We start from the raw sequence: 10,452 nt of genomic DNA, 5'->3' as shown, positions 1-10,452 counted from the left end.
CCCAGACCAGATTGAAAACAGAATTTATATATTTCCATGTCTGCAAGGACCTTGAAAACGATAGAGAAGAAAAGCAAAGAGAAAAAGAGAAAAAGTCGAACAGAGTTATAACAAGAGATACCAAATATTTCCACCCTTTCAGATTCATCAACAGTTTCTCGGTCCTTTCAATCGTAGAATACACCAAACTTGAAACTTGCTCTGAAGTTCCTTAAGAGTAAAATAGTTTTTTGGTAGCGCATTTGATAATGCTTTATTCTCCTCTGGTTAAAAGAACATTTACCTACCATGTTATTGCATTCGGATATGACAAAGTATACACCTTTGTCCCTAATTTCTTGGAGATTTAAGTGAGTATAGCATGATTGAATACCAAGTTAAATAGTAGGAAAAAGTATAGAAATCAGTTGCAAACCTTCCAGTTTCCCTATAATAAAATAGTGCTCAACTTTCCCAACCAGCCATGAGAGCATCTTTCTCAAACTACAGACCATGTCAATTTAGCTGACGTAAAAAGTTTTAGATAAGCTGGGACCATTTGCCCATCTACCTGTCATTACCTTCAAGCACAAGGTAGATCCTACTTAGTCTCTGACAACTAGTTTTGCTTCTCGACTGACATTCATGCAAGCCAAGCCTGCTATACATGCTTTATTTTGAAGCAAACTTGAGTCTTAGTATCTCAACATAACTTGTCCACGGTCCAATAAACTGTTTGATCTAGTGTGCCTACAATGCTCTCTGCTAGGAATACAGTCCTCAACTTCATCCCAACATAAAAATGGAGAGATAATTCATTGTATCGAGTCTGTATCCCTACATGTCATACATTAGAGTCAGTGTAAACTGTAAATACGACCTCCAATATTTATTAGAAAGTCGGTTTGGCAACATCTACAGCTTGTCAAGCAATGAAACTAAAAAGATCCAAAATCCTTGCCAAAGCTGCCAATGTCATCTGTTTGGATCCAAACAGCACATCAAAATATGAAATGACTTTTCTACCTCCTTACTTTATGATGTGCCATACTCTCAGGTTAGATACATAGGACAGACTTCAAATCAACAAAAATGGGAGAGGAAAGAATTCCAAACAAAACCTAGTTTTGTCCTCTCAATCTTTGAGCTTCTAATGTGAGAGTTCTAACCAATCTAGAATTAATTTTCTAGATAGATCCAGATTGACCAGAAACTATACAATGGAAATCAGGCCAGCAAACCAGCAGGTTACTTTCTCATCATCAGAGCTTTTCACACTCCTGGGGCTGCCTCTTGACTACTTGACTTTATAATATGGTGTCACTATCATTCGGTTATTCATCCACTGATGATGATGCTGTGACACTGGTCTACCATGAAACGGTTTAGAGCCCTGTTTGGGTACGTCTTGCAATTCCATTACTTGAACTGTGAGCTGCTTCTTGGCTGCAAAAAGCATCACTACACCATTACTTAACAAGTTATTGAACTAAAATCCACTTCATAATTTAACACTATTGCAAGAACAAATTTGAATAAAAGATGCAATGCAACAACAGATGACAAACCATTTTCCACTTGTTGATATCCTTCATGAAGCCTTATCTTTGCTGCTTCAAGCTTCACTTTAACAGAGGCATCATCTGGATATTTTGATTTCTGCTGTACAAATACAGAAACTCAAGTTTACAAACATGTTGCTATATTACAAAACCTTCAAATAAGCAAAGTAGATTGTCCTGCTACAAGTTCCATCCAACAATAGCTAGCAGGTACAAAAATATTTTGCCTCATTATATTTTTGGAAAAACGTTGTCCAAAATAGTAATTCTCAAATTGATGAAAATTATCTGTTACATAAGATCCAAAAAGCAAGGCATGTTCCATCAACAGTGAATTATCCACAAATTTATCTTCAATTTAGCTTTTACATCCTAATTTGCTTACATTTTGGAGAGACAAGGAGTTGGGCTTGGTCTGATTCTTGTTCAAATCTGTCTGTTGCTGTACATTGTCTCGAGATACTTTACATTCGGGACTTATTGGAGGTCTCCCAGGCCCAGAACTGGTAATTATACGACTTGAGCCACTCATCCTATGGCCCTGGCAATCCCTGCTAGCCTGAATTTGTACATTCCTTTTCAATCCCTCCCTCTCTGGTTGTTTCTTGCTTGCCACAAGGACTGCTATCCATTCTCAGGTTACTCTGGTGAGCTGATTGCTTTATTTTATGGGGTCTTTCTACTATACATTGTTTTTCATCATCATATTCATCATTCTCAGTCTTTTCAGCAACATGAGGATCTACATCAATTTCAGAAAAATAATGTCATTAATGATTACAATTCATAAATAATAACAAATAAAACAAGTGCCTTCGGGACTGAAAGTTGAAACAACATTATTTTAGACATAAAATAAAGCATTTATTATGAAATCCAACCAAAAAAAATATTAAGAAACAGGAAAGCAAAAATAACTTACTCCCATCATCATCCATGCCATCAAAGATCTTCATTTCCAAGTACATACAAAAAGTATAAAAGCAGTCAGTCATAACCGCTCAGAAATCCAAATGTAGACACAAATTAGCACCTGCAATCACGCATCAATTTCTTACAAAGACACACTATTCTCCTTTTCATATTCAAGTTTGGTCTCTTCCTCAATGTGATTGAAAGTGAGATATCATTTTGGTCATGGAAAAAACCCTGAATTAAGCATAAATTAATAAGATATGGAACCAACCTGGCTAAACACACATATTTGAAGGCTACTGGGTTTATTCAATGACCAAATGATATCCCACCTTCAAGCACATGGAGCAAGAGACCAAACTAAACACAGGTCTTTGAAGACTACCTGAGATATTTCTATCGAAGTTGTCTGGGTAGCCAGAAATGCACCCTCATCGAGCGGAGGTGAAGGGAGTCCATTTTCATCATCTACAGTTGCAAGTGAAACAGAATCTGGCGAGGTGCCTACAACATACAAAATGATGCATATGAAAAACAAAAACATTTTACAAAAAACCCTGGTACTAAAACATAGGACAAACTTCAGTTACTGTTCAGACACAATACCATACCTGCAATTGCAGCTACAGCGACATTACCAGCAGTCTTCACCCATTCATCTACAAGTTCTTTCCAGCCACTGCAGTACAACATCGAAAAGCAATAAGCACATCTACATTTCTGAATAACTAATCTTTGGAATTCGCTATTAGATTATCCATGCTATTGCAAAGGGAGGTTTTGGCCTAACTTACCTGATAAGCCTCTTCACTGTAGACCGAATTTCCTTTGAATTGTGCTTCCGCAACTGATTAACTTGTTTCCCAATCTCAGTTGCCTGGATAGAATAAACCATTCCACAATATGTTGGATATTGAACAAGTTGGAAGAAGAGTGTTTGACCTCACATCACATGTAAAAAAACTTCTGCAAACCTTATTCTTCATAAAGTAGGGAACTATGTTAAACTCTGCAATGGAAACCAATTTTTAAATAACCAAGAAAAAATACCTTTAGGGTTTCCACTGTCAGCTGCATCAATTCCAATCTTCTCAAGCACTCGTACAGCTGACTATCAGACTGCAACAAGAAAAGGCATCGATGTTCGAGAGAGGTGAGCACACCCTTGTGTAGGTAGTTTTCAAGGCTTTTTGTCATTCAAATAAAAAATGAATGAGCAGTAATGCAATGTATGTTTAATAGTCGGTAATGAAAAATCAGAAATTAAATGACTGCTGCTTGCAAGAGCTAATTCAATAAAACTGATCGATAAAAAGCTTGGAAGAAACACTACCTCATCTGGGTTTTCAAGAATGTCTTTGATCCTGAAGACCTCTCTAAGAACTTGAGATTCCTCCTCAATCTCTTCAGTGAGGGCTTCTGCCTCGTCGTAGCTGTAATTGCTAACCCTATTTCCATCAGCCTCCCCAGTGCTACTGTTGACCTTGTCATTGTCTTTATCATGGCAGTCCTTGATACCCTCCTCATCACCCTCATCATCAATAATGTCATCATGGGGTTCAGCCAAAGTAACAGTATCACACTCACAGCACCTCAGAAACCTAGATGAATACAATCTCTGTGCAATCCTATCTCTCCTCCTCCTGAATTCATTTGGACAATCAGAGGCTGCAACCATGATTGCATATTCAATCAGACTGCATATATCGGTACCTGCGCCTTTAAAAAACTTTCTCCATTTCTCCACAGACTCCATTTTTAGCCCCCCTGAAACCCTGATCATATTCCACACAAGCCCTTGACCAACAAAGAAACTAAAAAACTGCAACGAACTTATTAGATCAGACCATGGACATGAATGAATGGAAACTTTGTTTCATGATCAAATGCAGCTGCTCAAACCACCAAATTTGGCTTTTCTCCCAAACCCAAAAGTTGTGCCTTGAATCCCCCTAAATTTCCCTGGATAACACAGTAAAATGGTATAATGTTGTTGTTGACCATTCCCCCTGGTAATGAAAATTGAAAAATCTTAAAAAGCAGGCGTTGATAAAAAGCAATGGATATTAGGATTGGCTTGAAAATGATGATGATGCGTGGGAATAACTGATACTGTAGCTCAAGTTTTCAACATAAACTATTCATTTACAGTGTAACCTTTATATACATCTTTAACAGCTTAAATGAGAGCATAGACAGAAGAATCCCAGCACCATGAAGACCATTCATTCATTTATTCCTAAATCAATGTGGGACAAACATGGCAACAAATCGCATGCCTGTCAAAGAAAAAATAGAATTTTTCCTCTTTTATCGCTGATGGGAAAGAAACGAATAAACCGCTGAAGGGCAGAGCACCAGATGAAAAAACGGCATGTGACGGTCACAGATGCCATCAAATCCCATCATACGCACTACATAGGCAGGTGGGTCGTCCCCTTTCCCAAAGTGCTCACGCTTTATTGCTCTCAAACAAAAAAAATTCCTTGTGAAAGCGGTAAGAAAGATCAAACCCCAAAAAATTGAAAGTTAGATGTCTATTTCACCGCGCGTTTTTCTGGCCGAAATCAGCTATTCTTTTCCGGCACCACGGTTTTCAGAATCGTCTCTGGTTTTAAAAAAAGCGTTGACTCAGCATTCATGACGGGTCAAAATTACGACACGTGGAGGGAAGACCGCACTGGCACCCGCGTTCGGGAATCCTCCACGCCGTATTTATCTCTTTCTCTCTGAATATTTATATTTTTTATTCAATTTTTCCGCGTGGTTTGGCACTCATAGCCCTGGACATGAAGTTAATTGCGATGGTAATTATTGAACAGTTTTATTTATGGAATTAAAATGAGATGTTAGTGTAATTGTATAATTTATTTGCTGGCGTTTCCACTATGATTGCTATGATATTGATTTGTTAGGATTGGGCTTTTATTTTCCTATTTTTGGACCTTTGTGTTTTTCTTTTGGGGATTAAAAGTTAGTTTTTTTAATATAGAAATAAGCACATTTAATTAACAAGTAAAATGGTTGAATATTTTTTTAATTCATTTATAAAATTTGGAAGAAATTTTTAAGAATTATAAGATTGAGTTGTTTAATTTATAAAGTTAAGACGTTAAATCTATTTATGCATTTTTAATTACAAGAAATCACAATCTTACCCACAATTATATCATCTAAGAAAAAGTCATTTTATCTACTAGTTAGATTGTGCCTAAAGAAATAGGAGTCGTCTACCAAGGCGGAGGAATTGCCCGAACGACCAAAAGTCAAAAAATGTCAAAAAATCTTGGCCGGAATCTGGGCAAAAAATTTCAAAAAATCTTGTAGAGGCAGTGTTTGAATTGTGTTTTGGATGGTGGAAATGGATTCAGCACTATCAAAAACGTCTAGAACACCTAAAATTTTGAAGTTTAACAACTATAGCTTGAATTTACAAAAATCCTTGCCGGATTTTCTCTAAATATGACCGGAATTTCCATAACTTTTCGGGAAATTCCTCCCCCTAGTTAGACTACGACAAAGAAATATGTGATAAAATTCCTAAGCATTTGATAAGAATTAAAATATGTGTCCTTAGAGTGGAATGAATATTATTTTACAACATATTTAAAGTTAAGGAATTTGAAGCTCAATACCATTTTGCCAGATATTTAAGCAAAAATTAATATGTTTTTATTTGGTGAAGTGTTTTGTTTTTTAACCTATACTCAAGAAACTAAAGTTTATCTCCTTTAGTCGCTCACTCTTTCATCAAGTGAAGTTCTTTTTCCTTTGATCCAGTGATCTTGAGTATGTTATCTTACATAAAATCTTAAAAGATGAATATAGCAATAAATAATTTAATTAAGTATTTATAATATTCTTATTGTAGTGTCTATTTGGGGTAGCTCAATTGGCAATGGTCGTGGAAATGAAGTCTTGTTGAACTAGAAGTCTTGGGTTCAAATTTTGTGCTATCCCCTATGCGTAGTTGGACATGATAAAGATGTAGTCCTACCAAGCTTACAAAAAAATATCCTTATTGTAAAAATTAAATCTATATCATGTCCATTAACTCTTTAAACATAATATCATATCCATATAAAAATATAAGAATAAAACTAAACCTAAGACCATGATTCCAATCCAAAATATAAGAATAAACCTAAAGCCATGATTCCAATACAAAACTAAAGGTAAAAAGATGTGATATGAAATTTACAAAGAGAAAAAAACAACAAAGGTTGAAACAAGCTGAGAACCTAGAATGATCCATCCAATGTGCAACGAAGGGGATTAATTGCTTCCTGCATATGTGAAAAACCTGATGTATGCGAGGGCATTGGCCTTTGAAATCATTTTTCCACCTTAAGGTAAACTTATAATTTGTTCTTTTGATCATGGAATATTTTTCCACCTTAAAGTAGACTTATAATTTGTGGTCTTGATCATGCAATAAGATGGATCTATGAAAGTCTTCTTGAATTAATTAAATTTAGCATAACATTTGTTTTTGGATTTAAGTCTTGTTTTATATGATTTTATATGAAATAAATTGATCTTCAAAAAATGTTGTAACAAAAGAAAAGTTTTTTGAAAAAAAATTAATAGTAAATAAGATGGATCTATGAAAGTCTTCTTGAATTAATTAAATTTAGCATAACATTTGTTTTTGGATTTAAGTCTTGTTTTATATGATTTTATATGAAATAAATTGATCTTCAAAAAATGTTGTAACAAAAGAAAAGTTTTTTGAAAAAAAATTAATAGTAATTGAGAGTTGAAAAAGTCATTGAGAAAAACTTATATAATTATGTTAAAATCATTAATTATATGACATTTTTTTTTAATAATTTAAATTTTTGATAAATTATTAAAAGTTGTATTTTTTGAAATTGTTTTTAGTGAGATTTTTTGGAAGTTTTTCTAATCTACTTTCTCTAAAATCCAATAGGAATTTATTGAAATCACATGCTTGATAGGTAACCCTGCACAACCAAAGTGCCCTAGGGGTTTTTCAGAGTGTCCATATATACAGTGAAAAAACCAGTTTAAATAACACAAATCAAGATTTCATCTCAAAATTTTCCACCAAATTCTAGCGCGAGACAATCTAAAAAATCACATTTAAAAAACTCACTTTCCTTTAATAATCCAATTCCTAAATAATTCACTAAAACTTTTACTTCACTTCAAATAAATCATTAATTAATTCTTAAAATCTAATTCCTTAATAAATCTTTGAAACTTTTACTTCATTATAGATAATATGTCCAATTTCTCAAACAACTATTGATTCTTTCAATACCAACAACAATTCCCACTTACCACCTATCTTGTATATATATTTCAAATATAATATAAACTTTATTTATATTATAAATATATAAAAAAACAAAAAAGTTAAAAACAAAAAAACTTATTTATATTTTAAATATATAAATGGAATTGCCAATAAGCCTTTTCAAAAGTGACAAAACGAAATAAAAGTAAAGACCCATTGGTCCAAAAAACATTAATCAAGATGTCATTGAGCATGGTCATAACTAATCTTGTCTACCTTTAGAGTTGAAAATAAGTATTTTAATTGTATTATACAAATTTCAAAAACACGGAATTCAAAAAACCCTAACTAAGTTATAAACATCTAAAATCAATAAAACACTCCCACAGCCCACCTCCCTTCCACATCCAAGGATAATGACACACTCCACAGAATGTGAAGTTCATCCTTACCCACATAAATTAAGGCTATATGTGCAAAAAACCTATACTTTATATGAATATTTATAATTGCCCATTCATTAAAATGGTTATCAACATTATAACATGTCATGTTGCAATAATCTAATTTTTAATTGTTCTAACAATTTTATATTATATATTTATAAAATTAATATAAAAAAAATAAAATGAAATGATTCACCCTTTATGTCAAGCAAGGGTACCCTAAGGATTTGTTAGGAGTATTAATGTGAAGTGAAGTCTCACCAAGGATAAGAAGGGCAAAGTCAAAAAGGCCCCACAGAGAATGACCCCAAAACAAATTGCATTAAAAAAATTGTTAGTTTTGACAGCCATCCATTCCACGTGCCCTTCTGACCACAAAGAGTGGCAATGCCAGTGGGAGTGGGAGCATGGAATAGGAAAAGCCATGTTGTATTGATTTAAGTTCATTGCCCATACATTTAAAGAATATGGATCGTGATAGGCTTTGGTGGTGGCTTAGTGGGTATGCCTTTCCTAAGAGTCAAAGATTAAGGTCATTGGTCAATAATGTCAAGCAATCCAATACCTTTGAAATTATTGTATAAGTTGGGATGTGAAGATTGCATTTCCAGTAAGTAACAAATAAAAAAATAAAAAAATTGCAAGACTATTTCTTGGAGTAACTTATTACCGGGGTAGCACATGGGAAAAAACAAATGGTTTATTTAAGTTGGGAAGGAACACATGGTTTATTTTAGTTTTTATATACATGATTATTTGTTTAAAACTTGCGAGAAATGTTTACAGGAGGTTTTTTAAATTAGTTTGTGGTATTTGATGTAGATTATTCATTTTATTTAAGAGATTCAAATATTCCATTATATAGAAATATATATATGATTAGTGTAATATATTATATTTTTTTAAATCTCAGGGGTTAGTTTAGTTTGTCAAGTTCTCGTTTAAGTATTTCATTAGTTGGGAGTTCAAGGGTCAAATCTCCTCGATACCCTTAAGCCCTTAAGATTAGGCCTTGCTTGTTTAGCCGATAAGGAGTGGTCACCCAGTATTTGTGAACCACCATTATATATATATATATATATATATTTTTTAATTGACAAAAAAATCATAAATAATTAAGTGTTTACGTGTTTTTTTGTTTCAATATATGTGTTTTTCTTGTGTTTAAATATACGAGGAATTTGATCTTTTTAAACTATTTAAAATAATAAGAAAGGGATTTCTGATTTTAATATAAAAATTAATGGAAAAGATTTTAAATTAAAAATATCAATATTAACATTACACAATCTAATTTTACGAAGGATTTCCAAGAATGTTAAATGCCTTAAATCAATATTTACATCAAAGCAACAATTTCATTCGCATAAATTTATAATTTTTCCAATTAATAATACTTAGTCAAATTTTAGTAATATCAAATAGGAAAAATTAAAAACATAAACTTAAATGCATCTACATATATATGATGGCAAAATATGTGTGTGATGGCAATGCCAAATCACCATATGGCTCAAATTTAATCAACTCAAACTTACAAATGTGCATTAATACTTAGATTTTTCATATTGTTTAAAAATAAATAAAAGTCTTAATCATAGAATTTAGTTTTATTAAAATGTTTTGAAAATTAGATTTAAAGTTTTTGTAAATGAAGCAATTTGTTTTTAAATGTTTTTTATCATTTACTTCATTTTTTAAGTTAAATAATATAATTAAAAAAATAAATAAATAAATAAATTATTTTTATTTATTGTTGTCTTGTCACTAGAGAAATCAAACCAACAACAAAGTAAGAGACCATTAATTCAAGTTTTTAGGTGTAATGAAAGACTAAATTTAACAAACTAATGTTGTATGTGTCAAAAGGCATCAACGTAGCTACTTAGCCATAACAACGTCACCTTAACAAGCTTTATAACAATTACAAACAAAAAGTAACTAAGAGTACATGTTCATAATATAGATTAAGAAGAGACAAACTTATCGACCTCCATGGGTATGGGCACTTCTGGGCTATAATGGCTAGGATTAGGACTAAGAGCCACACTTGCTTAAATGTATCCCAGCCCAATGTACAAGTCCTTGAGTTGAAATTGAATATCATCTAGAACCAAGAGGATCTCATCCTTAACATCATTCTTGTTGAGTCGAACTTTGCCTAAGAGGGACTTCATATGCCAAAATAGATCAATCATGTACATATATTGATTTTGGCAGCCACGGGTCTACCTTGAGTCAAGGACCTAGTCCTTGAGCATTGTAATCACTTCCAAGTCATAGACCC

The 10,452-nt window shown here is 33.0% G+C and overlaps 1 pseudogene across 1 annotated transcript; it reads right to left on the bottom strand.

Moving 5' to 3' along the window:
• Positions 1-399: 399 nt before the first annotated feature.
• Positions 400-4,890, bottom strand: LOC149233972 (putative mediator of RNA polymerase II transcription subunit 26b; annotated as a pseudogene). The gene is made up of 9 exons (XR_016246058.1): positions 3,790-4,890; positions 3,507-3,575; positions 3,251-3,333; positions 3,068-3,135; positions 2,842-2,960; positions 2,464-2,491; positions 1,927-2,283; positions 1,548-1,638; positions 400-1,425 (listed from the first exon to the last, which is right to left on the bottom strand). The product of XR_016246058.1 is annotated as a putative mediator of RNA polymerase II transcription subunit 26b (transcript).
• Positions 4,891-10,452: the final 5,562 nt, after the last annotated feature.

The sequence above is a fragment of the Pinus tabuliformis genome, chromosome 8 (genome assembly GCF_031772625.1).
Source record: "Pinus tabuliformis cultivar Carrire ecotype Pingquan chromosome 8, CPIR1, whole genome shotgun sequence".
NCBI classification, from domain to species: Eukaryota; Viridiplantae; Streptophyta; class Pinopsida; order Pinales; family Pinaceae; genus Pinus; species Pinus tabuliformis.
The sequence above is the reverse complement of the archived record's forward strand: the minus strand, read 5'-3'. Positions and strand labels throughout refer to the sequence as shown.